Below are 26698 nucleotides of genomic sequence, written 5' to 3' on the forward strand. Positions count from 1 at the left end.
AAAGGACGCAGCAAAGTCACCCAATTGAAAGTTAGCACATGCCAGAATTAGAGAGGATCAAGAAATCTTCCCTCTATCTGTTTCTATGTGCAACTTCTCTCCTGCAAGTAGCACCACAAACATGGAATATCATTGCAGAGTTAGAGACTGAGTGAAGAAACAAGGTTCAGTGGGCAACCATAAATCTAGACATTTCTAACTTTTGAGGGCATGATGACAAATCCATCACCTCTCAGTTTACTATACTGGGAATATTTTAAATAAACGGTCAGATCATTATAATACAATGACACTTCTTCAGCTGTTTCCTTCAGTTCAACTGTCCCCATTGCCACTGGAAGATCTCACAGGTGTCAGTCTGGTGGGGTCATGGGCAGGAAGCATATGAGTGGGACAAAAGCCCAGAATCTCTCCCTCAACCTGGGATTGCTGCTCAGGTTCCGTGCTGTGTGCTTTATGGAGCATGAGGTGTTACTGATGCTGCTTTGTCCAAATAAAGTTGCAGCTCTTCAAAGTGTTTCATATTCATACATTATGATAGAATCATAGAATGGTTGGGGTTGGAAGGGGCCTTTAGAGATCATCTAGTCCATCCTCCCTGCAGAAGGAGGTTCAACTAGATCAGGTCGCATAGGAACATGTCCAGGTGGGTCTTGAAGACCTCCAAGGAAGGAGCCTCCACAACCCCTCTGGGCTCTGATTACCCCTTGTCCTGTTGCTAGCTACTATAGAAAAAAGGGATGTCCCAACCTCCTGACACCCACCCTTTAGATATTTATAAATGTTAATAAGATCTCCCCTCAATCTCCTCTTCTCCAGACTAAACAGCCCCAGTTCCCGCAGCCTGTCCTCTTACGAAAGATGTTCTATACACCTGATCATCTTGGTGGCCCTGCGCTGGACTCTCTCCATCAGTTACCTGTCCCCCTTAAGCTGAGGAGCCCAGAACTGGACACAGGACTCCAGATGAGGCCTCACCAGGGCAGAGTAGAGAGGGAGAAGAACCTCTCTTGATCTGCTGGCCACACCTTAATTAGGCTAGATATCATAATTTTCTTGGGGAATACAAGAATGTGGAAGAGAAACAATAGCTTGTATCAGCTTATAACCCAGTCAACTGGAACACATGTTAGAAAGAACTATGGCTTTCCTGTAAACTTAGGGGCTTCCAGTTAAATATCAAACACCTGTATGAAAGTTGAAGATACTAGACATAGTTTATAAAAGTTTTGTAGTCTTCTCTACTGGAAAAAGTCTGGGCAACCTATGTCAGCATGATGCTTTCTGCTGGTATTAACTGCACTCCAAAAAATTTCTGAGCAAGTCTCCACATTCCACACGAACTGTTACATGCCTCTGCAGAAAAGCCCAGACTGTGAAAAATCAACTACATGAGTACCATCTTCAGCTGAATTCCTCACATGCAGAGCATGCCAAGGCCTGGCACAGCAGTTTCTGATTATGTACCATGTACATAATGTACATGTACCATGACTGCAACTAGACTAAAATCAACATGAAGGAAAATCAGTTCAGATGTACACAGTTGAACCCTTAGCAAGGCACCTGATCATATACTCCATACCAAGAAAGACCTCAAGAAGAGAGGTGTGATCCCTATTTTTATGAACAGGGGTATAAATGGTACTAAGATGCAAAAAAAATGGCCTTCTCTTTTCCCTCCCCATTACTTCTTTCATGTTTTGTCTTTGCTGTTCCAATTTATGATGTTCTGCAGAAGACAAAAGCCTGGAAGAGCTCAGCACACTGGCATCATGCCTGGGAAGGTGACATATTGCACATATATTTTTCATACGTTTTCAAAAATATCTGTGCAACGGGTTTTTTTGCATGAATTACTGTACGTGTTTGGCAGAGCAACACCCCTCTCTTTATCCTGGGCAACTACACAAGGACATTCTGCCTTCAGTTCCTTCTGAAACTTCCCACAGAAAGAGACTCCTTCAGAAAAGCATCCCTTGCTCAGAGCAGCTCTGAACTATTCTTGTAACTGTCAGCAAGAACTTGAAAAGAAACAGTGGGAATACGCTGCTTTAGAAAAGATTGGAACCCAATAGGAAGCAAAAAGCAAGTACAGATTTCAGGGTACGGTTCAAATCACAAACAGAGCCACCAAATAATGCAGTCAATGGATACAAAGCTCTTTATCTGAAAAATATATTATCCTTGATCATAATCTGCCTTGAGGTGGTAGCATGAAAAAAGGCTTTTCTTCAGTAATCACTGCCTCCAATCTCTATCCCCCAGATAAAAGGCTTTTAAGCAAGTGAAGTAAAATCTACCTTGACTTGAACATGAATGTCACTTTAAAATGTGTCTGTGCAATTTTTTTTCACAGCTCTGTGTTTATCATACCTTCACACAAGTCATCTGAACACCTGCCAAGCTTCATCTGAAGACATTGTGCTTTAGAGCAGCTTTATGAGCTTATTCCAGTGCAGCACTGACACTGCATCCTCATGGACAATGTCTCAGAAGTGGCTAAGGTGTGCTGAGCCTCCATAACATGTTGCAGAACACTCAGCACGATTCATGGGAAGGTGTGAAATGTTTGTTTATTCAACATGGTATTCAGAATCTGCATTTTAAACCTGCCATTTTGATGTAGCAAGTACAAAAAGACAGTAAAAACCACAGCACTGAACACGGACATTTAGGAAATTCTAAGACTCAAGTTTCCATTCCTTGAAAGTCTGAAAACATCTTCTGGAAACAGGAGAAACAGTTTTCTTTGTTCGATTCTCCTTCAGTTCACACTTTGAATTCCAAAGATCTGCGTATATTTCTCTATATTTCATTTAGGAGACAAGTTTGATATTGTTAAAGATACTGCCCTCTAATCTGATGGTGAAACTAAAAGCCATCACTAAGGTGCCTGAACAAGAAAAAGTGAGTGTTTCATGAAGACTTGATGGAGTATAAATTTATGTCCATGTAATGATAATGACTTCTTCCTTGGCAAATTCCTTTTTGAGATTTAGCTTTATGAATCATAGAGCTGTAGTTCAATTACTGCATAATACACAGACAGAAAGTCTAGCAGACATAAAAATACTACTTCTGTCTCCCCAGCTATCCAGTAAGACATTTTGTCTTCTAAATGCTGAAATTAGTCTTCAAAATGAGCCTAGAAGCCTGTACTACTATTTTTTGTGTGTGTGTGAATGTGCAAATCTCTTTTCATTGATGGCAAATACTCTCACCAGAGTCAGTCAGTCTTGTATCACACAGTACAGGCCTCAGCAGATGCATCCTAAAGGCAACAGAAGGACAACTAATGACTTAAAGCAATACTAGGTCATACTCTTTACAAGCAATAAGGAAGAAGATGGCTGCAGGGTGTAGGACAACAATCTGCAAGGTTTTAAAGCATCTATAGCTTGAGCACCAGTGGAGAGAGCTCCAAACCCTATCAGACTCATTCAGTCCTGTGATCAGGCTTTCATAGCCAAGCTCTCCTCATCCCACAAGCCCTTCCCAGGTAAGGAGCCCAATTTGAATGGCATGTGCCTGACTTTCCTTCAGGAGGGACCATCTTCCTTCTTGACATCTGCTTCAGAGCCCTCTAAACAGCCCTATGAAAGAGTCTGAGTAGGGGGTTTACAGTTAACACATACCCAGAGATAAAGCAAAGGTAATGCTTCTTCCCCACGTGAAGATGCTTCCTGTTTGCACATTTGCTCACACTGAATTTCACTTGCCATTTTATTACTCAGTCCCTCAGTTTTATTTGCTGTACTCTCACAGGCCAGGTCTTGCCTACCAGGATGTGTATAGCTATCATAACTGTCGGTGTAACACTGGATAACATGAGTCTCAGGGGAGATATTTAAAAAAATCATTTTAAAAAGTGTCTCTTTTCTGAGACAAGCTTTCCAAAGCACACATTAAAATGATGGATAATACATAAGCTAACCTACACTTGCTGTACCCAGTATCAAGGTCATAGTGCCAAGGAACTAGCCCACAACAGAACATACTGCCCTGAGTTTTATTTGCTGGGACATCATAGTTACTCCATCAGCTACATCTCACAATACTTATTTAGTGTGCACTCTTTCTATTGCTTTACTTAATCATCAGCATACTGATAGCTATTTCCATAGCCATCAAAGATGAACATTAACTTTAAAAGCAATATTGCATGAAACTAGCCAAGTTAAATAAGGGAAAATATATTTCACATGTACAGCTCTGGATTTTAAACTTAGAAACAAAATCACTGTCTTTTCCCATTAAACCAGCACCTTTGGGTTCATTGGACATAACTACAGAGACATAACTACTCTTTTTTGTTGTTTTTGCTTTCTGTTGCAGTTCTGACAATTAAGGGAAGTGCTTAATAATGGAAAATACAAATTAGTGCAAATCTCTCTTTTTCTTTTTTTCTCTGGCATGTACCAGAGAAAAGAGTCTCTACTCTACAGTTTGCAATCTCTGTTTCATCAGCATCATACAGCTCTCTGAACACCCAGCCTTCCAGGAAGCAGTTTATCTTCCCAAGCTGACATGAAGTTGTTGGTAGAGGAACCCAGCACACAGCAAACAGAAGAGGAAAAGTTACATTGACCTAACAAAACAAAATAAATCACAACTTGTGTATGAAAAAAGACTAATTCAAGACCTCAAAGTGTGGAAAGGCAGATTTCAAATCTTTGTGTGTTTCTATGTACATATATAGTGATTGTTGGTCTTCCTCCTGCTCAAAACACTGAACTAAAACAACTGCTCTAATGGACTAGCAGAAGCCAAATCAACCAAACCAATTGCTATGGAGAGAGACAAGCCAATCTCTGGTGAGGTATGAGAAACAAAAGTGGCACAAATGGGCAAAGTGATGGGCAGAGAGCCAGCCTGCCCTTCAGACTGCATTATTTTTTCTTATATTTGGGGCTTTTTTACAGCTAGAGAGGAATCTTTGTGCATGGATTTGCTGTGAACACCATCTGGCCATGCAATTTTTTTATATGAAATTATCATTAAGCACCTTAGATTCATTATACCTTCATCCAGCTAGTACACCACAATTTCAAAGTATCAGTGCTAGAATCACTGAGGAAATGGATATTCAGCCCTTCATATTCAGCCTTTCCTTTTACTTCCCAGGACAGCTATTGTCAACCATGTACATTTCGCAGAATCACAGAATCATTTTGCAGGTGAATAAAATGGCTTCAAAGAGAAAAGCACAGACTTGGGATAACTAGAATTAACAAAACAGAAGTATCAAAATACCTTATGTTGACAGGTTGTTATTATTATTGTTAATGGAGGAATGGGGGGGGACAAGTGCATTCTATATCAAACCTTATATCTCTATTAGGCACCTACTATAGTCTAAAAGGTCTAGGATAGGAATTAGTGAGAGGCATATTGTTATAAAAATGTTACAAAATTTAGCATCTCCACAGCAGCTTACTCAGTTCCCCATGCCTGTGACAACACACCAGTCTCTGGAAACAGGACACATGATCACAGAATCAAAGAATGGCAGGGGTTAGAAGGGACCTTCAGAGATCATCCAGTCTAACCCCCCTGCTAAAGCAGGTCCATCTAGATCAGGTGGCGTAGGAACCTGTCCAGGTGGATCTTGAAGACCTCCAAGGAAGGAGCCTCCACAATCACAGAATGGTAGGGGGAATGATACAGAATGATAGCATACGATAGATTGAGTGCACCATGAACATGGTCTGACTCCAGAAATGGCTATTTCATGAATCTTATAGAATCATAGAATGGTAGGGGTTGGAAGGAACCTTTAGAGATCATCTAGTCCAATTGCCCTGCAGAAGCAGGGTCACCTAGATCAGGTCGCATAGGAACATGTCCAGGAGGGTCTTGAAGACCTCCAAGGAAGGAGCCTCCACAACCCCTCTGGGCAGCCTGTTCCACTGCTGCCTCACCCTCACAGTGAAATAGTTTTCTCTTATGTTTAAGTGGAACTTTTTGCAGTTTTGGTGAGGTAATATATTCCTCATTTCTAGGGAGATTTATATTTCTTACTAATGTCTAAAGCATCACTTTGTGTAGTGCAGCCAAAGACAGTGCCCTTACTTTTTTCTAAACACATTTTGCTAAAAAAGCTGACTAGATCCTAATAAAATCAATTCAGTAGCTGTGGACTGTAAAATGCAGCAATGATAGGTTTAATAGCATCATGAAAAGTCGCTTTGTAACTTTTGCTGGCTTCATTGGGACCTGACAGAGAGCAGAGACTCTCAATGAGTGCAGTTTTACTTTTTCATTATGTCTACATGAACGGTTCTCTGGAGAGCATCCTCTAGATGCCTCACATGATTGGTCTTGCTCAGGAGGCTTTGCACGCCAGAATTTGGAGTGCCAGAGGTCCCACAGCTTCTCAAATGGCCACTTTGCTGAAACCTTCTTCCCTTTCAGGGTATTCTATGGGAGATATTCTAAGGGAAATTTTATGGCAACATGCTGGCCTCAGATTGAGTAGAACTAGATTCACACTGCTGACATAGTGTAGGTTGTAGGTTGATGTTTCTGATAGAACTATGGTATAATTCAGACCAAATCACCCTTTTTTCCTACCTTCTTCTCCAGAAAGCCCTGCTGTTCATAGAGCTGAGCATCTCAAATTCCTCATCTAGAAAAATACAGGGTATACTCACTTAATTCCTCTGGGAACTACATCCTTCCATCATGTACCCAAAACGCAGACTAAGGTGTCAATGGCATCATTTGAGAAATGATAAGCTGGTTCTGACAAAAGCATTTCTCCCTTCACCTCGGGCAGCATTCAGGATGTCTAATGGAAGCAAAGCAGAAATGGCTGGATGGGGAAGAAACAAAAACTTTATCAACAGAAGAAGAGGATCTGGCAAAGTTTGGTTTGAATTTTTCAGAGATATGTCTTCATTCCCTTGAGATTTTACAGTACTGGTTGTTCTATTTCAAGAGAGCCAGAGACACTGGATATATTAACGTCCACATTTATGTTAGGTTTATTACCAATGTTTATCTGGCTTGCACAATGTATATTTATATACAAACAAATATAAGGAGCAGTCACATTTTATAGTGACTGGTTTAATGATCTTAACATTTCATTTTGTCTGTAAGGAGGAACATACGGCACTAAGAAAATAAGTGCAAGATTAAAAATGTCCTATACACAGTAAGAGCAGTGATTTTAACTCATTCTGACAATTTTAAATCCTATTAGAGCACATATAGTCAAAAAAGCCCATTTCAAACATTTAACTGCTCCAAAGTAAATAAAGCAGATTTCATTCTCTGACAGACGTAATGCTCCCTACTTATTGAAGTCACTCCTGATTTAGATTGCTGTGAGTGAGTGAAAATTTGGGTCCATTATTCTTAAAAGATAAATTTCCTGACTGGGTGACACTCTACTGTTACTGTTGTCATGAAGTATTGTCTATTAGTAACCTTGGTGACTTCAATAGGATTGACTCCTATTTCAAGTTTAAGATTCGAGTCTTAAGACTTCAAGCTTTTGGATTTCAAGAACAGCAACTGAATGCTGGGACAGAAATACAAGATATATTACACATCACTTCATATATTTGTATGTGGAAATAAATTATATGCTAAGGGACTGACGTATAGCTCTCCAAAATGCTCTCTTCCTCAGTCTTGCAGGACTTGTAAAGCTCACTGTGGACTATGACAAAGAGCTTCTGCATTTCCAGGTCAGTGGAGACTTCTCTCAAACACATGCATTATCAGTTATAGGACTGAATCAAAGGTAGAAACAGAACTACCAAGCAGATCCCCTGTCACAGCTCCTGGCACAGCAGGGGGTTATCACAGAAAAACAAAAGCTGCCTTTATTTTTAGACATATGGCATATTATGTGAGTCTACATTTCCCAGTGCAATGGGAAGCTCTCTATATCATGCTTTTGTTTTCTGGAGAAAAGTATTAGGAGAACAAAAAGCTGATTATGCCTCTGTCATCTACAGTCAAGTAAGCAAGTCCTTTGTGGTTAGAGACACCAGCTGCTCGAGATGTTTTGAACAAGAGCTTCCTGAGAAGCAAAGAGGAAATGAGGCCTTGGCTGTGAAGGCAAATGCAGAGCTCTTAGTCGCAGGCTCTGTTGCTAAGAGGAACAAATGTTTCTGCTCATGATGCTAAGCCTGAAAACGTTTGAAAAAATACAAAGCCTTAAAATAGCCTATTTCTGCAGTTTAGAGAAATATTTCTATTAGTTTTAGATTTACTTCTTGAGATTTTTACTGTTTGCAATTTAGAAACCTTAAAAACATGTCAAGAAGTACCTGATACATAGAGAATACGCATCTTACTGAGTGCAGCTGGTCAGAAGAGCTTCTGGTTTTGCTCAGTTTCCACTGTCAGGTGAATCTAGAGTTCTAGAATCAGGCAAGACAAACCAGAGCCCTCCACACAGGTAATTATGAAGATGGGAAGTACACAGTAATTGCAGGAGAGCAGACTGGTGCCTTATTACATTTTCCTTTCTTTAGGCAAGGAATATTTCCTTTAGAAAAGCCTCATACTACTTTAGCTTTTCTACTTTCTGTCTTTTGTAGGCAGAAAAACGGGCAGGAGAAAACTGCACTGAGATTTACCATACTTGATTTGTTGATGCTGTCATGGAGTTAAATAACTATTTGCTGTTGTTTGCATCTGATTTATTTGTCAAAAAAAAAATGAAGGGCTATCATTCTTCTAAAATAATAGTCTTTAATAACACACAGTGGTGTGATTTTATTTTCTTTTTACCAGTATAGCAACAGCTATGCCTGTGTGTACTAGCAGAGAATTTATACTGAATCCTTTATTCACACACCCAGTTTCCAGAGAAGTCAGCAAACCCAGAATTGTATTCTGAGGACAGGTGGTGGTATCCCAAATTTTCTAATTTGGAGACTTGTGCTTTTCCTTACACTTCCTAATCTTCTAAAGGTAAAAAACCAACCCAGAAGCCTAAAAGAATGCAACAGAGAGGACTCACATGAATGACATCAAAGTCCCTTAAGTCCCTTGGCTTATGTTCTTACTCAAATAAATGTGATGCACATCCTGCTTTTTTCTATCTTGTCTTCTGTCAGTAAATATATCACCCCGGTCTCCATCAACATTGGCTACAGCAACACTCTCTTTCCACAGAATCAATTTTCATTTTCATCAGAGCTGAACATTAAGCCTACAATAGTGTATCCTGTTTTGGAAACCATCAGGAGCCAATTCTCCACTCCCTTTACCTGATGTGCACACAGCCCTTTGGAGGGACTCTACAAAACACAGCATGCACTTTGCTATACCAAGCACTGTTACATGTATATTTATCTCTCTCTGTAATTCATTCTACATTCAGCCCAGTTTTTAAAGTGTATTTCTAGCTGAAGAACAAAAGGTTAGACTATTTGGCTTTCTGCTCTTGTGAGCTAAATGTGTTTTGGCTGCGAACCCCAAGCTGACAGTTGCCTGTGTCTCACAAATGCTATGTATTTGTCAAGATGGGCACCAGGCTGTATTTTGATAGCTACCACATCGGTGTACTCAGATAAAGATATGGACGTCTGGCAGCTTGTTTCTCCTGTGTCCAGTTCACAAAATCATCAGTTAGCATTTATCTGTAAATCTCAACATTTGGCAATATATTTTGAAAGTAGAAATATCAGATTTTGAGTAACCATCAGACTAGCACATAAGCAGTTTTCTGGGCTGTAAAACAGACTGAGAGACAAATCAGAATGATTAGACAGGATGGGGACTGTTTTATCTGATGAAGGTCATTCGGGTTGGCTATTCCTGTGTGTTGAGTTGGATGCAAGTTAACTTAAGGTATTTCCTTGATGTAATGTGCTTAACTTTAAACACTAATCCAGTAAATGGTTTCTAGAAGTACATGTGAGTGCATTACAATTACTGTCAAAATTCCCAAAAGCAAAATTAGGCAAAAGGAAACACAGCTTTTGTTATAAATGGCTCTTAGAACTTTTCACAGAGGACTATTACAAAGTCTGGGAAGCTTCCTGTCAGAAGATCTAGAGCAAAGCAAAAAAGGTCATTCTGAACCCTTGAAGATGTTACTTTCTTCGCCATTAGGTCCTCTGGTGATGGAAAAACACTGACTCTTCATGTAATTTGTCACCATGTTCATATGGCAATGGCAGCTTCCTGCTCCCTGTTATAACCATACGCCAAAGATTTACCACGAGCTATTATGAAGGTGATCAGTTAAAAACATTTGCAGTTCGTCCTCATTCAACCTCAGTATAAGTACACAGGGTATTCTTCAGAGTAAGGATACTATCTGTTAATTCCCAATGACTTGATCACAGATAGTATAACAGAGGTATCCAGAAAATAAAACATCAAAAGGAGAAAAAAAATAAAGAAAACCAAAGTGGTCTACTAAAGTGGATATGCTTTCATTATTTTTGATGGTTAGAAATTGTATTTACTGGTTTTGAGTGAGATTCTGAGTGATTTAGAACAAAATGGCAATGTCAGTTGGAAGTTAATTTTTAAAACAGCAAAACTAACAATCCTCCTCTTTAATACCTTACCTAGCCTGCAAAAGCCTACAGTTATTTGCACTAAAATAAACTGAAATGGAAGTGAAATAATTTGGATTTTTTTCCCCAAATACTCCTGTTCTTGGCTAAAAGTTTAAGGAGAGGCTAAAACCATCAGCAATATGCCCCCACACATTTAGGATGCTCAGTGCTTGTATTATCATAGAATCATAGAGAGGTCTTGAAATAAACATACACCTAAGATGGTGTTTAGTTAAATACAATAGTGGAATATGAAGTGATAGTATAGCACAAACCCAAAGCATGCATATAGTCCCAGTATTTTTACAATATTAATTACTATAAGAAAACCTTTTCCCTGCATCAGAGATACCAGCCTGTGCCTTTTGTACTGCTTGTGCACATTAACAGCTCAGAAGCAGCCCCTAATACAAGGCTACAGTATGTGATCACTGACCAACTGCAGAGCTAGACTGACACAGTGGCTCCTGCTTAATATACAACTACTAGAAAAGAAAATGACCCAGAAGAACTTACATTAGCAGGATCTCTTAAGAATTAGCTTTCTTACCCTTACATCCAACCTAACCTCACAAGAAGCAGCTGGTGTCCTGACAAGCTGCCACCTTTTCCCACCTACGAGTTGCCCCTATATTTCTCCTTCAGGTGAATATGTGAAATGCAGAGCTCTTCCTCTGCAGGTTACAGATATGGCCAAATCCATTTCACATCACATACCTGCACAGCAAAACAGCAAACCCCAAAACAATAAAGCCAACCAGTGCTGACTCATAACATCCAACACACACAGATAAAAACCCAACAAGCTAAAACCACATAACCTTGTGTCAGCTTAGCGCTGGCAAGGCAGATCAAACTCTTTTTGATTCAATATCTTTAAACCAAGCCAGAGAGCACAGATGTTGTCTAATACATCAGTGAATCAGACTTTGCAGTTCCTTCTCCAGGAGGCTGACACATGGCACCCCAGGGAAGAGTCTAAAAGAAGTAACTGTAAACTTTAATACACTACCACATTAAGTGGCATCTGTGCTCTCTAGCTGGGCTTGTTTATTTATTTATTTATTACAGCATTCTAATGTTTGCAGAACTACATTTTAAAAGATATTCTTTTAATCTAATTGAACCCAAGTAGCACAGCTGCACTTGAAATTGCCAAAATTCGGGTAACTTCAGTATTCAAACTCCCATTTGTTTGTATTCCTAGGGCTTGCTTTTCTGTTACTTTTTTTTGTCTTAGAAAATTCAGCATTCACTTTTTCACAGAACATTTTATTTGCTTTGATTGTTTTGTGTCATGGATGCAGCACAGTTTAAGACAAAGAATTTCAAGAGTCCTCTGAAGTCAAGGGCAATGAAGGATTCTCAAATTTAGCAGGGCACAGTTAGACCCATAACTAATACCATTTCTACATTTTTCAGCTCTGAATGATGTATCATTAAAGCAGAATGTGTTTTCAGGCCTTTAAAGGCAGCATTCAAAGCAGAAGGTACTTAGCCAAGGCATCCTTTAGTGTACAGCTGTGGAAAGGCAAGATCTCTTTAGTGCCACACTGATCATTGTGCCTCTTCAGTGGAGTTTGAGACAGATGATGAACATCATAGCAGTGATTTTCACCCTTACTCCTTTTTAGCAATATCTCAGAGATGTTACTGTACCACCTCTATAAACTGAGCAATACTAGAGCAATTCTTTGTTACATACTATGTAGTTATCTTTGTGCCAGCAGTAACTTTAGTGATACTTCAAAACTCCACATTCAAACTCACCAAGTGATTCTGTTTCTCCCACTGCACATTCCAAAAGTCACAAGACACGATGTGCCATCACTCCCCGAGTTACCACTTCATGAAGGGACAACTGATCTGAAGATTACAATAACAATTAGCTATATGTCACCAATATTATTTTTTAATTCTCTCCAGTACTCTGGGAATGACACCAATGACAGTGCCATATGTCATTTTAATTTGTTACTCTTTATTGTCCTCCTCTATTATCATCTGAACACTCCAAATGAAATCAGGCATTAGATTGATATGCACTGTACATAGAAAAATAAACTATATCCTAAGGAGCTATGAGAGCATAGCAACATATGGAGAAAGCAAAGTTACTTTTAAGTCAGATCAGTGCCTTTGAACCAGTGTATCAGCATTACTGCTTAGATTATGAGGTAGTAAAAAGGACAATAGCATCTCTAGATGCATAATGAGAAGGGAGCAAGGGAAGAACACTTCTACCATCACCAAGAGGATTTGCATCAAAGCCTGATCCAATGCACCCACTCTACTCACATTGCAGGTACCTCTTTCAGCACATATTACATTTCAGCAATATTTTGCATACACATGTGAAAGAAGAAGAGCTTTGATGCCGATGATAGGGACAAAAGCAAGGCAACGTCTGCATTTCCCTGGGGCTCAGCTTTTAAAAAATATTTACGAGTCACTAGCTTACACTTTTTAGCTTAAAAAATACCATAAAAGAGAAATCATGAAATGTTATCTGCAAATAGGGAGTTAAGTCACTGAGATTAAATGATTCATCCAAGGTCACACAAAGGAAACTTTGGCAGAAAAAGCAACTTTGTAACTCATGGCCATGTTCACACCTTGGGCCCAGGAAGTATTTATCCAAAAAGGCAGGATTAAGGATGGACAAAAAAAAGAATTACTTCATATACTGTAAAAGCTAGCATTGGCCCCTGAAATTGCTTCATAGGAACATTAAGTATATAACTAGAGAGATTTCCAAACTGATATCAATGCAATCAGCAGTCTCATTTGTAATCTGTGCTGTGCAAAACACTCTGACAGTAAAAAGTTGTCCAAAACAGCTTCAGTTAATATTAGTTTGCACATGACATATGAACCAAAATATTTCTTAATCTAGAAATACACTTGAAACCAAGAAATATTGCTTAGATTTTTTTTCTTTTAACATTAAACAGCAGAGAGGTTTGCAGAGGAATCTCTGCAAGTGGTTGTCAGACTAATATGCAACACAAAAGAGTAACAAGTACCAGGGGTTTAGGTTCCTGGAGTTTTCTTACATTAATTAGACATGAATCTTGTAAATTATTCATCACTTCTTCAGAAATATGTTATTCAGAAAGAAAATGGTCTTGAAATTAAGTTAGAATCTTTGTAAACAATTAATATAAACTCTATGTACAATCCTGCTGTCTTCCTGTGCAGAGCGTGGTGAGTTATTCTTTGATATGACAATATAGACAGTAAAGAATGCAAATGTCAAAATTATCTACTTCATAAAACCTTTTCCAGGAAATCTAAACAAAAAGGATATCTCCAACTATATGATGCAAATAAAATTTTCCAGAAAATGCTCGTGACCAGGAAAACAAGATTCTGTACCCACAGTTAGCTCATCCCTTCCAGTAGGACAAATAACTAACACCTGCCATCAATCCTTTCCAGGGGAAGGAATATGAGCAGTCTTTTGGGTTTTTTTTTCTTACCATTCACTCAAAAACATACACACATGGAAATAAATACACAGACACTGCTGCAGGCCTGTCTCCTCCTCGAGGAGGATTGCAGGGAAGCAAAGCGTAGCCTTTAGCCCAGAATTTCTCTGGCTTTTTGAAAGATGACAGGAAAGTATAAAAAGCAGCAGAGAAGTGTCTAAATCAACCAATACCACACAATCAGGCTATTCATTGAGACACATGCCTCATCAAGGGGAAAACAGGAAAACTGGTGACAGAAGAGACACACATTTTTAAATGCTTCTAGAAGAAAAAATGTCATGAATTCTGCCCAGTGAAATTGGACCTTCTGCACAAAGTTAGACAAATGGCAAATTTTCAGAGGTGGATTTACACTGATTAAGTTAATGTACCTAACAATAAGTGTTAAACTTAGGGGTCTAGCCTGCCCAGGTTGCTTGCAGGTGCTGCAGCCTCACAGTTTTTTCCTTTAAACTGCAAAGTTTTCACCTCCCATATCACTCAACATTCACTTACATTCACTTTCCAAAATCAATATTTCTCAGTTTGGAAGTAGCTGCCTAGTTCCCTAAGGAAGTTGTGTGTGACCCTTAATATGAAACTAGTATACAGTCTACTGGTTCTACTACATTTTCTACAAATATTATCAAGAAGAGGGTCCCATTACACTACATGCTGTGGCATAAGCATCATCCTTTCTTGGACATTAAGGGCTCCAAGCACAAACACCACCTCCAAAACAAACTCATAATGAAGCAGTTTTGGTTTTGCTGTTAAGAAATGCAGTGCAGCCAGCAGAGCTGGACTTTTCTCCCAAAAAGAGGAAATAAAAATCAAATCTCAAATTAAATCTGGACACTATCTCTTGCTTTTTCTTGTAGTTGTTTTTCTCTTCTTCTTCTTTTCTTTATATATCATTAATTTTGCCTTTTAGTTATCTGGGACTATTTCTTTTGAAGAGTAATAGGAGTTCAGTGATAATTTCAATCTCAGTGAACAGAGACTTAACAATAAAATGTCCCCCAGCTAACCTTAAAACTTCAAGTGAAAGCCGATTGATTTACTTTATATGGCAGTTCATCTGATAAAAAAATAGAAAGAGAAGGAAAGAAAACAAAATATGAAGGATGTTGAAATGAAGATTTTCCATATTTTCCAGTTGAAAAAATGAAAAATATTATTTAGATACAAACTAAAGTTGTATGCTTGGCTTCAGAATGCACATTGCTGCTCATGAGTGTGGTTGTGTTGTAAAGAAAAATGACATCAAAAAGTCTAATTCTTTTTTTCATTATTTAGCTGAAAAACAATATTTAAGTGACAGTCTAAAACTGAGTTCAAAAAGCATAAAAAGAAAGATTTTCTTCCTAAGAGAAGATTTCACTTTAACTGACATTTCTGCAGTAGGGCAGGGGCTTACTTTCATTTACCTGACCATGCTCAGGTGAATTAACAACATGCAGTCCAAAGCCCCACAAAGTCATACATTTTCTCTTCCTCAAAGAAAAAAAAACACCCAAAACCCAACCCAGTTTTGTTAAACAATTGGATAAAACTTATCTTTCAATGGACAGAACAAACCAATGATGCTATCATGTAGCTGGATAAATGAAAGACATTTTCTTAGGAGGTTCAGTTTTCAGTTAATATCTCTCCTCTTTGCCTTGCATATATGCAATAAAAAAACAGAGCCATTATACTCTTTGGCCTTGACTATCTTCTTCTGTCTTTGTTTTAAGCTTCACCTCATTTGTTCTGGCAGTGTGTCTGCCTGCTTCTTTCATGAAGACATCACCTTTTGGACAGGACACAAAAAAGACATTTGTTATCCCAGAGAGGCCTGTATCTGGTATTTAGCACTGTTCTCTCACTATTAAATGCTAAGTTATCAGCTGCTATGAATCTTTTTGTTCTTCACAAACTCAAACAGTGAGAGGATAGGACTCCTGCAGCCTTTCAGTCCCATGAGCTATGAAAGGATTTAATATCAGGATGCTCAGAGCCCTTTATACTGGAAGGCTTCTTTGGCTCCACAAAGCTGTAAATATTTTTACCCTCAGATTTCCACAGTAACTTCTGATAATGTTCTTTCCTGACAGTATTGCTCAGTTTGTTGCTGTCTGGGGATGGGTGAATGCAAGAGCTTTCTACTACTTTTCAAGGTTTTCCTCTTGAGTGAAAGCAGATTCCCTTATTTTCCTCTGACACTTCAGTAGCTTGAGATGAATATGGAAAGCCTCTGAAAAATCAATTCATTTTAACTAATCACCCAAAAGATTGAAAACCATTTTGGTGATTATCTCAGACCACAAGGTTTAGCTTTTTCTCCTCAGTCTTTGAGACTTTGAGTATTCTTCTCCTAAACAAGTCTCTCTCCTCATCCACTTCATCCATTTTCTTTCATCTGAGCTCTTCAGTGAGGACAAATCTACAGCTTGCTCCATTCCTATGTTTCACATTCATTTTCAGAAGGTACTTAAGTATTCTGAGGCTTATGTTTAAAACAACTTCATATGCTCTACCTTGGAGGGAAGTAATACTAATAAAACCTCAAAGTAGTCAGAACTTGATTTTTCAGACACCCCCACAAAAGCCTGACCAAAACATTTACCAGCAATAATAACACAAATCAAAAGAAGCTAAATTAAACTATTTAACCTCTGGGAAAGACTGTAACATGGTAAAACACTGATTACCTCCTTTACCTAAGAAAATGCCCACTGAAAGGCAAAACTACTGAATGATTATTGAGGTTTGGGGGTTTTTTATGTGAAGAATTAGGGATAAGCATGTATAACTAAACCCTTAAATCCATTATGAAGAATTATCTTCTTAATATCCAACTATTTTGAGGCCTGATTGAATTATTGATTTCTTTTAGCTGACTTTCAATGCAGAGCCCTAAAAGGGCTGTTAAAGAAAGTACTTTGTCACCCTGCCAGAAGTTCATGCTGCTCAGCATGTCCTATCATAGGTCTTTAATCAGAAATGATGGCTGTTATGTCCCTTTTTATCAGAGAGTCAATGTATTAGACTAGATGTGATTTGGATTTTAGCCTTGCCACTGTGGGATGTCAAATACAGCCACACATAGTACTTATGTTTGAGTGAGAATAAGAAGGAGAACAGACAGAAAACATCTTAAATACAAAGGAGACAATCACCTGGGTTTATGCCTCACTTTACTGATCTCATAGTGGCTAGAGACTGCACAGAGCAGGAAGGAATTTGCCATACTAAAGATCACTATTTTACTTTTTAAGAGGAAGGATGGTCACAGAAAGGTCATAGAATGATAGGGATTGGAAGGGATCCTTTAGAGATCACCTAGTCCAACGCTCCTGCAGAAGCAGGTCAACCTAGATCAGGTCACTCAGGAACACAACCAGGTGGGTCTTGAAGACCTCCAAGGAAGGAGCCTCCACACCCTCCCTCACCTGAACAGTGAAATAGATTTTTTCTATTTGATTAGGCATGATCCAGATTAAATTTAAAAAGTTTACATTGTATTTCCCAAATATGTGGCTTAGCAGAATCTTCCTTTACCTTTCCTCAATACTAAGCATTTATTTGAGGGAACCACACCCTTGATTTAACAGGAGGGCTAATGATTGACAAAATGAGGTTTTTCTATCAGTGAATCCCAAGAAGATGAACTGGATCAGGAAATATGAACTCCACCCAAAATGTCATGATATAAAAGCCTTCAGTATTTTGTACTTAAAAAGAAAGGAGGCTAGAGAGAAAATGAGGAGGATCTGAGGAGGATATTCAGGGCAGAGATCTGAATCTCGTTCCCCCATACTTCAGTTTGAATACTCTGGGCTCTAAGCTAGTGTCTGTTCTGAGATCTTCCTCCTCTCAGTTGATACATTTCCACAAAAAGTTTTCATTTTGATGAATTTGCCAAGGAGACAGTTCTGCTGAAAGTGCCTTTACCGGGTTTGTCTTCATCTCCATGGTAATTCACATGTTTCTAGCTTCCATGCTGGCATTTTTTCTGGTGCCTCCATCACTAGGATCCATTGCTACAGAAATTATTCTATCTGATCCAAAGTAGTGATGCTCCTGAGTTTCTATTTCTGCTTCAAAAGTCAGAGATCTTCTCTAAAAGGAGAGTCTGAAGAGGATTATCTAAAGCTGAAAGCCTATGATCTATCACCCCTTCTGAGCTAGGTGTTGGGACATGCTTTCCTACTGGGGTTTGTCAAGGGCCAATGAATGGGCTGAGTAAGATGAACTATGAATTGTGGTATGGAAAATAATGATAGTCATGAATGTCCAGTTTTTTTATCTGCTCCAAAGCCCAGACAGAAGTTTATACTGCAGGAACAGCATGCTGCTTGCTATTCCACAGTGAGCAAACAGCAGCTGAAGACAGTGCCTAAGCCTGTTACATGAGTTCAAGCAGAAAAGAGCTGTCAGAAATTGGGAAGGATAATGTCACTCTCTGGGCAATCATCACATAAAAGGGAAAGGAAAGGATGAGGTTTAAGCAAGAGGAGTGAAAAAAGTTTGAAAGACAGACTGTTGTCAGCAAGAGAAGACAACTAAAGTCCAACTCAACCTCAGCTGACCCAGCTGCCTTCCTTCCCCAAGGCAGTGACAACTCTGGTTTTTCTTCTGTCCCTGTTTGCCCTTTTCTGTGCCCAGTTGCACAGGGATGTACAAACTAAAATTCAAGGCTGTGCCAAACCAGTACATCTACCCATCACACACCTGTGTCCCATTGTTAAAGGATCAAGTTCAACTGTCATGCAGAGCCCTCTCTTCCAAATGTCTTCTACTAGTCTCCAGGATTGATTAAACACTAGTCAGCAGCTCCAGGAGCTAGGCACAGAAAATATGTCAAACGCAGTAAGAAAGTGCTAGAAAGTGTCCAGAAATCTGTTAAATTGAGCAAAGGGCACTGTCTCATCCCTTCAGGTTTGCATATTGATTCAGACTTCCCAGAGCCCCTTTAAGGCAAATTATACATTGTACCCCAACTGTATTTATAAGTTTTGTAAGTGGATATTAATCAGCTACTAATTATCAATCACTGACTTCCAATCAGAAGAATTTAAAAGATATTTCCAAGAGCCTTAGATCAAGAACAGTTTTAACAGTTATTATATCTTCACTGCTAGAAAGTTAACAAAGTTTGGTGATACAGTAGGAAGTTCAATTTCTAAAAGCCAAGAAAGAATAAAAAGCAGGGCAATAGGTACTCATTCAAGAGTTGGGTCAAAGTTAACTACAAAGACCTAAAATTACATTAAGATACTTATAAATAGCCTGAGAATAAACTGTGTAGTCAACTCAATACATGGAGGACGAGAGATTTTTCTCCTGGGCTTCATAGCAGGCTGGACAAAGAAGTAAATAGTTGCTTTTTCATTTTGCTTTTAACAATCTTCTTTCTCTCCCTCTAAACATATCTCTTCTAAACAAAAAACTCTGAAATCTTTTGGCTGGCAGATCACACACTATAGCAAGTCAATGTAAGTGTTTGTTTTCCTCCCTTATCTTTCCTTCTACAAAGTGTAGTGCTAGGACACTGAAATCAGCTGTGAAAATAAATGCATCACTTTTAAGGTATGACTAAAGCATAAAGAAGTTTAATACCAGACACCAACAAAATATACAGTGAGGGTTTAGTCATACACTTTGATACACATGAATCAAGAAGGCTCTTTCTACAGGCTATTGTAACATGCTGTGTGGTTGTCAAGCCTTACATCACAGAACCAAGGCCTCAAAACAAAACAGACTCAGAGATGTTAGGAATGGAGAGTAAGAGAAGATGCAAGATATTTGCAGCAGGATTAAACAGAAGAAGCTGCACTGTGTTAGAAGCAGTCTCTGTTTAAAGACAAGTATGTAACAGTACTCAAAGGAACCCAAAAGAAAAGGCCTGGATTTTCCTTCTGGTCCATTTTACTGCCAAAAATGCAACTGACACATGTCTCGTATGTGTTCCAGTTAAGACTAACCATAGTAGTAAGACTACCTACAGCAAGACTGAAGAGTGCAGTGCTACAATACACTTGCAAAGCTGATCAACAATAACAACCTGCCAACTGGAATACTATTGGTTTTAACTCTAAGAAATGTACTTGGGGAATAGAGGCTGTTAAGTTAAATAAAGGTAATGGCATCTCCTTCCTCTAGATAACAGTGGTGATGACTACATGCAACACTTCTTAATTTAAATTATATACAACTTGCATCTATAAGGGATTTTGAAAGTAGGCCAGTAACAAATGTTAAAGCATTAGACTCGCTTATTATACCTGATAACTGAACTGGCAGTTAACAGTACAGGTGATTAAAAGCATGCAGGTTACAGGAGCATGAAGGAGATACCAGGATCACATTTTAATTTTATTAAGGTTTTGTGAACACCAGCTTTATGAAGGGGACCAATTTTATGCATTTCTTTTAACAGATATCTGAACCAGATAAGGAGATTGGCACCATGATCAGAGTAATTACAGCATAGATTTTGCAGGGGCATGTGAATTGTATGGTTCCAAAGCCATTGTGTTTCACTCAGCATTAGAGTTAAGAATATAAGAGCTGCTAATGAAACACACTGTCAAATCACTTTTCATGAGCATAGATGTCTAAATTCCTAGTTTATAACTGCCATCTCTGAGACCCATGACCAATGTGATATAGACACTATGTCTCAGCTAACAGTTACTGAGCACAGTGACTACAGATCTATGCCATCACTGCATGAGACCCACTGAGACCCCAGTGACTTCACACAGTCTGTGGCCCTCCCTTTCCTCCTTCCCCTGTGACCAGTCCTCAAGTTGGGATTTTCACAAAGCAGACGTAGCAGAAATGAGCAGTGCTAAGAAATCAGTGTTTCTGTCGCTCTTAATGTTAAGTCCTGAAACTACATGAGGTTTTTTTTTTTTAAATGGCAGAGAAAAACAGATGGCAGCCATCATTCCCAGCCTGAACAGAGTTGCAGGTGTCAGAACATCTACTCTGACATGTGGGACAGCAAACACTTTTCTTGGCATAGGCACTTACATTCCTTTATGGCCATGGGAGAGACATAAGTGAACAAATGAAAATTAATCATTCATTAAACTAAGGTGTAGAGTCCAGATGATTAATATGGAAATGGAAGCACATACACTGATGATTTGTTGAATTAGATGTTTGCATCAGTAGGTCAATTTCAGAGACATACAACTGTCTGACCATCGTGAACAGCAACACTCTTTTCACTTCTACATGCCCATCTAATGAAGGACCCAAAGGAAAACAACAGCATTCAGCACAACAGCAGGACATCTTGGAGTCCAAGAGGGATGTAAATATACCTAATTTAACCTGCCAGATTTATCTGAGTCTACATGTGTTCAATGGAGGATCACACAGAGAACTGCCTGTGCCTGTCCCACTGAGATAATAAACAATAGGTTTGTGATTCCATGACCATGCTTGTTCCATTCAACCTCTTCCAGGTGTTGTGGCAAAATAGAGAGACATTATTTTTCTGAAAAAAAAATGACAATAAGGAATTAAGTGGCATGCTCAAAACCCCATAAAGCACCAAATATCAGAAGCCAATAAAGAATGTATAATGCTTACTTCATAGTCCCACACACTGCCTATCCCCCTTATCCTGCACTTCTCACTTCAAAAAGCTTAAAATACTTCCCTGACTGAAAATAATTTCCAGACTTTGCACAGAGATTATTTCACCCATCAGTAAAAGGCAGTCAGTTCTGAAGTAGCATTTAAGAGAGCATGGCAGCCTGGAACAAAAGGTGAAGAATAACTTATTTAAATGAAATGTGGGAGGAAATCTAGAAAGGCAGAACTTTCCTTTCCAAATTAGCTCAGGATATTGGGTTAAAAAAAATTCTGCACTTTGTGAAACTTACAACAAGCTGTTGAAAGAACAAGATCTGAGACTTTTCAAGAGTCGATCAGTCCATCTCCCCCCACCATCCTGGTATAGCAACTGCAAATTAACTCTACTGCTGAAGGAATTTAGTTAGGCAGCCACCAACAACAGCTCAAAAGCATTCCTCGATGACCCCTTATCCACCACTGACTAAGCTAATTCAGATAGCCTGGGGAAATCAGGCAACAGGCAATGCAAAACATAACAAGACTGTCATGTATACAGGAATTCTTTCTACAAGCAAATTAAAGGCTCATCTAACATATTTCCCCACTCCACTATGAGTTTGCTGACCTGAAGCATAATCCCATGGTTTCTTTTCAGGAAGCTATTTGTCATGTTGACATATGCCTTGGATTCTCTCTAATATGTCCCTCTGAGTGTAGGTTTGGGAGCATACATCAGACAGCTGTCTGGCCTGGGAATCCTTCCCTTAATAAACGCACTTACTGCACATGAAGAGCATTTCAGCAGCCTAGAGTCATTCCCATCTGTCTGAATGGCACTTTTCCCTGCACCCCATTAAGTGATTTTTGCTAAGGGATACAGCTACCAGTCTGTTGAGGGGCTCTGCTAGTCATCCCCTTGCACACAGCAAGGAATCAAGGGTTGGTATCACATCCCCTGAGACTTTCTCACACCTGTTATCTAGCAAAAAAGCTGCCCCAATTCAGTAGAGAAGAGGAAGGTACAGAGCTCATGGCCACCACAGGCTGCCCACAAGACAGCTGCATTGTCTGACGTGAGAGTTGAGTCATCTGACTGCCTGAAGATCAGCAACAGGAAGAGATATACTATAAAAGGTTCTGATAGGAAATTACAGTGCAGCATCATAAAAAAAGACATAAGGTGTGGACATTTGAGTTAATTGCACAGAGCTGAACCCACACAGGAGGAAAAGGAAAGCTGCAGCAAATGGACAGTCACATGACGTGAAAATAAGATACTTCAATTTGGTTTTTTCCCTCTTTTTATGAAGTTTCTGCACTCTCAGTATTTGAATGACAAATACAAAGAAGGGAGAGCTCTTCCTTGCAGTGGTAGTTTGTGTGGTACTCAGACAGTTGTCCATACTGTTATTTAAGAAACTCCCTATCCCTTCTTTGTCACATTTTGTGGAGCAATGAGGAGTTACAGGTCACAAAGCTCCTGGTTGAAGCTGTTCAACACCTTGTGAGGTTTGCCCTTCTGAGTAGTGAGAGCTCCAAGAAGTTGACCTGTTAATGATGGCTGCTTGTTGCCAGTTTACACAGCTTCCCTCAGGTAGGGAGACATGGGGAGATTGCTTGGAATCTTGTCCCATGAAAGCTGGAGCTACTTCAGGGGCAACTTTTGGGTAGAGTGGAAGATAGATGAAGTTATTTCTGTGTTTACAGGAAGAGGTGTCTGTCTGAAACATATTCACAGACATCTAAAGCTAGAATTATTTTTATGCAGAAAATATTTTTAAAACCACAAAGCAATAACAGTCTGTTCAGTCAGTAATTCCTTCCTTACCCTGGATATTCTCAGAGGCAATTATCCTTGGAAAAAAAACCCCAAACTCATTGACTGAGGTTTTCCCCTCCCAACTAATTTATCCTGACTGTTCTCACAATGAAATTAAAATCTCTTTCTCTATTTAGGATTTAAAATTGCCTGAAACCAGCCATCAGAAATCCACATTATCAGTTTGCTTGATGAGTAAAGAGGACTAGATAAAGGGAGATAAGTCCCTTCTTTGGGATACAATTATCTTTCACAGCTTAAAAAAACCAACGGTGTATGAAATCACATGTTATAAGTTATTAAATACTGCAATGTAAAAATCAGCCTGTAACAAAATCCCAGTCCTGAGGATATTCCTGAATACCAATATTATCACTTTCTCTCTCACATGGTTTCTGCATCCCTCTGCATTAGATGTTAACTATTCTATGTAAAGCTGATAATGTTTCTATTTTGCAGCAATAATGAGAAGATAGATCACTCCATTGGCAGCCTCAGGAAGGAACTGTATCCCCAAGTTATGACTTTGCAAGTTAATTCCATTACTTTCATCACTGGAGTATAACAACATCATTTTATAAATAATACTGTTTGCTTTATGTCAAAGCCTGGATGATTTTCCCATAAAAATAACAGGTGGAGAGCTGTTTAAAGGCTTTGTTCTTACTGCAGTGGGAAAAATAATCAGTTCAGTTCCAGCTGTCAAAAGAACATAAACCTCTAATATAGTAAAAATATTTCTGATGTCCTTCAACTGTGATGAAAAGATAAACTCCACTTTTTATAAAATCCTTCTCTGTGTTAGAAAACAATTCTTTATATTAAGTCTTCCCTGACCTTGTCTTGGCCTACATAATTCTACTTAACTTTAACGTGCCATTAGAAAGCTCAAATGGGAGACCTCAAACAGTGATTCACATGTCCAGATTTCGTGTAAGTATGTGATCAATTAGCCATCATTCAGTAGCTTCACATAGAAAAACTTCAACAGTTATGATTTAAATACACATAACATCACCTCATAATCACAGGAATAAAATAAGCTTGAAAAAATCTTTAGAGGTCTCTAACCTACTCTCCTTGCTGGGATGGGAAAAATCCCACTTCTTAGAGTTCACAAAACTCAATTCTGGCCAACCAAGAACAAGTTTCCCTAGGAGAAAAACAAAACAAAACATCATATGCAGCCATCTCCAGCACTGACAAAATGAGTACAACTAATAAAAACACTGACAAGTATGTCTTATTTCAAAATTTATCAGCAAAGCTAGAAATGAAACTAGGATCTTTCAGATAATCTTACAACAAACAGGGCTGTGACTCAGCTGTGATTAGTGCACTGTAATACTCACAGCATACTACTCACTTTCCTAATGGGGCATGGATCTCCCAGGTTCTTGGGGCATATGGCCCAGACCCATCTGGATGTCTTAGGTATTACAGAGAATCAGAAATGCTATTCATTTGCTACATTAAGCCTGTATCACTGAATCCTTAATACACATAATGTGTTCATTGATAACTTGCTTGGATTAATGGGACAAACTCATCTAACACCCAGCTCTGACTATCTATGGTTTATATTTGCCTAAAAATGTGAGCCTTGGACCAAATACACACAAATATACACCTTCAGTGTTTCAGTTCATAATAATAAGCCAATGAAATCTTAGGTAGATCTTAGATGTAGGCTTCAAATTCTAATGTTTCACATATAGGATATGTAGCAAGGTGGGGTGTATCTGTGTATATCTATTGCAATCCACAGACTCACTGCTGATGGTACTGAACAAGATCTAAGTGCCCCAAGACCTTTCCTTCCTCATTTTTCACAAGTGAAAAGCAAAATCTTGTAATATGCACTTCTCTGAAACAGCTTCTTAAAACAGTATTTGTAAAATGGCCTTTGGTGGATTGCTGAGGTCAGGAGAGAAATAAACTCAGTGCCATGAAATAAAAATCCAAACAGGGGCTAGAAAAATTATTTCTATTTCTTTCTTAAATGCAGATGTGGCCAAAGTCATACATCACAGTGCTGTTTGTATGTAACTTAACCAAAAAACCAAACAGCAATGAGCTTATGCCTGTGTTCCCACCAGCCCTTAGCATTTTCACTAGATTTTCTTTCCACTTCCTATTCTGGCCCTCAGCCCATTGAATATGCAAATCCTACAATCCCCAGGCATCTCTGTCACCCTTCTTTCACTTCCTTAGGGTTATACTGAAAGGCATATACAACTATCAGCCAGGGTTTCATAGTTACATGGACCAATGGAACATCTTGGTAAGCTCATGACAGTGTCACACACAAATCCAGTGGTTAGAGCATCTCCTGCTTCTACCTTCATTTCTCACTGTGAACATACACAGGCATCTTATATAATATTTGGGCTACCTCCCTAGAGAAAAACTGCTGGTGTGTACACAGATACCAATAGCCTCTTCATGTTCACTACAACAATGCAAATTCATAAATAACAAAATATTTGGTGCAGTCACTTCAATCAGGTCATCTGCTCTTTAAATACAGAAGCAAATGGAATAAGTAATTAACTCTCTGAGCTGCCTGAGCCTTTGGCCCCTTCCAGCCATCATTTCTTTGTTTTCATGGGCACTTACTGCACTTCTTGTTTTATTTTATTTGAAAACTGAAACTGATTTTGAAAAGGCCAATTCTCTTAAAAGAAGTACTTCTCTTCTCTTGGTAAAACTGCTACTAAATATAAGCAATGCTGTCTTAGAAAACCTACAGAGAGCTAGGAAATGAGACATGATTCCTTAAATATAGCTTCCTATTTCTGAAGTGTACCTTTACCTAATACGTCCATAATGGCTAGAAAAGAATAGGACTGTGTAGGCACTTGAGCAGTGCTAGAAATGGGGAGGAGGCGGTGTTGCTTGCCTAGTTTATTTCTAATAATTAAAAGGTTTTAATGCAGCCTTTTAACCTACAAGAAATTGTGTAATATATATTAAATTTCCTTTTTTTTTCAGATCTTCATACTCCATCCAAAGAAAGTAATGCCCTTATCAGCTGCCATTGGAGAGTTCCTGATGAACTTTATGATTTCATGGATAATTTTTTGAAAGACTATCCCTCATGAAGATGTTTATTACTTCCTTCTAACACCATTTCTGTTAGTGTTTCTTGAAATTGCAGATTTTTCTAGGTGATCTTAGATCTGCTGGCTAAACCCTACTGCTGGGATATGCTTAATCACCAAAACCACCTCTCTCTCTCTCTCACTCCTCTCTTGATCTTAAACCTTTTTACCTTCAGCACA

This window comes from Colius striatus, chromosome 3 (assembly GCF_028858725.1).
Source record: "Colius striatus isolate bColStr4 chromosome 3, bColStr4.1.hap1, whole genome shotgun sequence".
NCBI lineage: Eukaryota > Metazoa > Chordata > Aves > Coliiformes > Coliidae > Colius > Colius striatus.